At 36.6% G+C, this 5,000-nt stretch overlaps 1 protein-coding gene across 1 annotated transcript in view; it reads left to right on the top strand.

Annotated features, from left to right (window-relative positions):
* LOC136848182 (uncharacterized) overlaps positions 1 to 5,000 on the top strand; it is a 374,955-nt gene that overhangs the window by 354,525 nt on the left and 15,430 nt on the right. The gene's annotated exons all lie outside the window — the stretch shown is intronic.

Genomic DNA, 5,000 nt, shown 5'->3' with positions numbered 1-5,000 from the left:
ATCCCAATCCCCCTTTGCTGGAATTGATGCTTATTGCCTTATCAAAAATTGTTCCCCTGTGTCCTTGGGATACTGCATTTAGTATCCCCCACCAAGACGGTCTGCGTTCCTTAATGAAAAGAATTATAATCACCCTCTTTGAGATGATTCTCATTAGGGATAACTACTGGGCACAGACACGATAATACGATTACCTTTGTCTGGTAACTCATGCTTTGAGGTAAAGCATGCTTTCATGTTTATGAATAGAATGAGTGAATATCTTTAGTTTAAGGGATGATATTTTACATATTTCATCGACCTGACTTCCCTTAGAAATAAAATCATGCGGAAATCAATTGAGAGCAAGATTTACCTCTCGACACTAAGCAAAATTTCTCTCTTGACGAAGAGGATTTAAAAGTATCGTTTATTCATTAACTACTCTTGGGGGAATGAAGGATACCTACCAAATAAACGGAATAAAGGAGAATAATTTTCCCCTGTTAAATATTGGCTAAGCTATACATTAGACGATATCCATTGTCCAAAAATTCTTTTCTCCGCCTAATTTCATGCAAATATATTCATACCCAATATTGTTAATGTAATACAGCCTCTTTAGCTGTAAAACAACATCCGCTACGTTGTTTCTCGACCATTAAGGTAGGAAATCTTAATAAAATAGAATTGCTTTTGAGGGAAGAGCGTTCATGTTTTGTAGGCAGAGAAAGAAATGCGTACGCTTCTCTCGTTACCAGATAACACTATAGTGTCAATTTTTATTTTATCAGATATTCATGTATATAGCCACAATATAACCTAATTAGTTTCTTTGTAGGGTTACAGCCATGTATTTTGATTTGAAAAAGCAAGGGACTCTTATAGGTAACAGCGCCACGGTTTTAATTCATCTACTTTTTTAGCTGCCAGCTAATTCGTAAGCCAAGTTGACTGACGTTAATCTGATGTGCGTGGGTTTTCGAAGTGAATTATAAGTGGTAATTAGTCGTTTTTATTACCTTGAAAGGCACTCTGCTTATAAGCTTAGTTTAGGGAGGAATATCACACCTCTTCTTAAGTTTCCCTCAGGCTTTTTATTCCATGAAGACTTCACGACAGAACGAAAAACACCCAGTCATTTACTGGACACGGCTGGTGGCGGGAGGAGGGGGACCGGCGGGTTGGGGGACCGGCGGGTTGGGGGTGGGGAACGTTTGGTCAGACTAAGGGGAGGGTGTTGGTCACGCAAGGAGTTGGGCGGGGGGACTAAAGAAAACGGAAACTGGTCAAGCCTAGTGTTCATGGTCTGAAGACTTAATATCCTCCATTTAACGGTCGGTATTATTATCAATTAAATTTTTTTTAATATAAATGATTCTTGAATTATAAGAATAAACGTTATATTTGAGACTGACAACGGATTAGCTCAAAATTCTTCAGTATCACGAAGGAAGCAGACATAAATGTATCTGGTTCCTGCGAAATCTGTTTGATCTTGTTCATGGATTTTCACGTTCACTGAGGGTTACGTCATTGTTTGTCATTGTTTGTCATGTTTGCGCCACGCTGATGAAAAAAAGCCAAGCTAATGATGATGCTCTGTGAAAATGTACGGGTTTTGTATTATTTTTGGTAAGAAGTTACTTTTTTTTGTGGAAAAATAATAAATATCTAACATTATAATGTCTACTTCGCTAAGGAATTCTACAAAGTAATGCAGTCATATTACCTATCAGTTAATTTTCCAAGAGAGAGAGAGAGAGAGAGAGAGAGAGAGAGAGAGAGAGAGAGAGAGAGAGAGAGATTAAACAAAAGGTCCCTCGAATATTTAACCAGTTGCTACTGTGGGAGAACAGCATGATAATATGCCAGCTGTTATCAGTCTGTCAGTCTTTATGTTTTTTGGGGGGGTCAACCTTCTTTTGTGGGATGGAAGGTTGGGGTAATGTTCTTTTTCCTCTCTTTTTTTTTTGTTTATTGTTTTTAGTTTTTTTTCTTTTTTAGTGAGATTTATAACGTTCTTTTTTCCTCTCTTTTTTTGTTTATTGTTTTTATTTTTTTTTTATTTTTTTAGTGAGATTTATAACCTAAAGTGAGCAGCTTTTAGACATTTGACAAAGTAAGGTCAATCCGGAAGATGGTTTTTAGTGCTTGTATCTGTGATTATTATTATTATTATTATTATTATTATTATTATTATTATTATTATTATTATTATTATTATTATTATTATTATTATGCAAAAATAACAAGTGTAATAAACTGCCACTGAATTTCAAGTATGTTTCCACGGAACAAAATGTCTGTGTATGAAAGAACAGTAAGCACTAAAGAAAATAAAAGTATAAAATTAAATGAAATTAAAAGTTACCAAACAAACCACTACATACATACATAAATAACGATGGATGTCGGGAAAACTTAATTAGTGGTGCATTATGGGTAAAAAAAAAAATACAACCACAGGCATAACCAATTTACATTGATGTTGGCATTTTCCTCCGTGTGTGTATGTACCTCGAATAATGTTCACGGCCTATAGTCCAGTGGTTTCAATCTTTTTTGGCACATGGACCCTTTCACCATATGTCAGAATTTCATCTCCCCCCACCCCCCCTTTCCAAAATTGTCTGCCTCAAAAGGTCCATTCCAAATAATATGCACCAAACTACTAACACAAACACACAAGCTAGCTGAGAGAAAGTACAGCGTGACCTCTCAGTAGTGCGGACCGATGCACTCTTCGTTTTGTGTGGTCCTAGAGCCAGTTTGAGCCTGCCGATCTGTTTGTCACAATTCCCCTGAAACTCTGAAATTCTGGCCTAGGGGGAATTCTCCCCTGCTGAGAACCATTGGCCTGTACCGTGCAACGTTTTGAAAGAACCATTGGCCTGTACCGTGCAACGTTTTGAACGTATTACGAATAGTTACGTGCATGCATGCATATATGCCCGTGAAGTTTCGACGCAGCCATTAATATATAAGAGAATCGCTTCTCGTTTCTCCCAAAATTAATTCTCTCCTCCCAGCACCCCTTACCCCTACCCAATTACCACCACGACCAAAAACAACAACAACAGCAAAAGCAACAACAGCAGCAACAAAAACAATAACAACAACAACTCCAGCCTTCCAATCCGTCCCTCTCTGACATCCTCAGAGGCGGCGATCACGTCTTTAATCACCTGCGTTAATCTCTCCCATCAATCACTTGCATTAATCACCACCCACGTCAATTCATGGTCAGCGAAATGGGCATGTTTATTGACACTGGGGCTGGGCATTCAAGATACCGATTCAGACGCCGAAATCATTAATTACGGCCGGGATATACAATCTCGCCATGAAAGCTCGGGCAATGACACGAGGGACGCAAAGCTGAGCATGAGAAAAGGCGGCTTGCTGAAGGAGAGGTCCAACAGGGCTAGTATTTTGGGGTGTATGAAAATTACACTCATTTCGGAAATACACATTTCTGAAATGCGTTTAGTGTGCTGTGTATTTTTTAGAAGGTTAGAGAGAGAGAGAGAGAGAGAGAGAGAGAGAGAGAGAGAGAGAGAGAGAGAGAGAGAGAGAGAGAGTAATGTTACCTATAGAAATGACTAATTCAGGGCAGTTATATACAGTTCATGAATGAATATAGAAAATGAAGAGTAAATAAAAAATTAATGTTATTTTATTTGGCTATAAGAAAATTGAGAGAGAATAATGTTACCGTATAGAAATGACCAATTCAGAGCAGTTATACAGTTCATGAGTAAATATAGAAAAAGGATAATGAATAAGGAAAATGAATGGCATTATATTGGGCTAACTATATATAAAAATTAAAATATTATAAATGACATTGAATAGAGTTTAGTATGCTGTGTATTTTTTAGAATGTTTCAGAGAGAGAGAGAGAGAGAGAGAGAGAGAGAGAGAGAGAGAGAGAGAGAGAGAGAATAATGTTACCTACAGAAATGACCAATTCAGAACAGTTATACAGTTCATGAGTGAATATAGAAAATGAATAAATAAAAAAATTAAAGTTATTTTATTTGGGTATAAGAAAGTTGAGAGAGAATAACTTTACAGTATAGAAATAACTAATTCAAAGCAGTTATACAGTTCATGAGTGAATATAGAAAAATGATAATGAATGAGGAAAATGATTGGCATTATATTGGACTATATAATAATTAAACTTATTTTAGAAATGCACATTTCTGAAATGAGTTTATTATGTTGTGTATTTTTTAGAAGGTTTGAGAGAGAGAGAGAGAGAGAGAGAGAGAGAGAGAGAGAATGATGTCGGCGTATAGAAATAACTAATTCAAAGCTCATGAGTGAATATAAAAAATAATTAATGAATAAGAAAAATAAAGTTATTTTATTTGGCTATGTGAAAATGAGTTTAGTATGCTGTCTAGGTTTGAGAAGGTTTCAGAGAGAGAGAGAGAGAGAGAGAGAGAGAGAGAGAGAGAGAAAATGATGTTGGCGTATAGAAATAACTAATTCAAAACCGTTATATAGACCATGAGTGAATATAGAAAATCAATAATGCATTAGATTCAATTTCATAAGTGCGTCGTTCAGGAATGTGTTTAGTACGCTGTGTTGTTTTGAGAAGGTTTCAGAGAGAGAGAGAGAGAGAGAGAGAGAGAGAGAGAGAGAGAGAGAGAGAGAGAGAGAGAGAAAATAATGTAAATGCATAGAAATAGCTTATTCAAACCCGTTATAGAGTCCGTGGGTGGATACAGAAAATGAATAATACACAAGGAAAATGAATGACATTACAAGGTTGACAGTGCATGAAATAAATATGGTTTCAAACATTCTCAAAATGTTGTCACGAAGTAATCATAGATCTTCTTGTCACCAAACTCCACGGTTATGGGTCGCATGATTTCGGTTTCTTGGGCATTTACTGCACCCGTTGGAACCATACCTTGGCCTTCCCAAAGGTCACTTCTCCCAGAAAAATACATTCCTATCTCTCACAAATTATAATTAACCACTGCTAGTCGCAAGTCTAA

Source organism: Macrobrachium rosenbergii, chromosome 18 (assembly GCF_040412425.1).
Source record: "Macrobrachium rosenbergii isolate ZJJX-2024 chromosome 18, ASM4041242v1, whole genome shotgun sequence".
In the NCBI taxonomy this organism is placed as follows: domain Eukaryota; kingdom Metazoa; phylum Arthropoda; class Malacostraca; order Decapoda; family Palaemonidae; genus Macrobrachium; species Macrobrachium rosenbergii.
The sequence above is the reverse complement of the archived record's forward strand: the minus strand, read 5'-3'. Positions and strand labels throughout refer to the sequence as shown.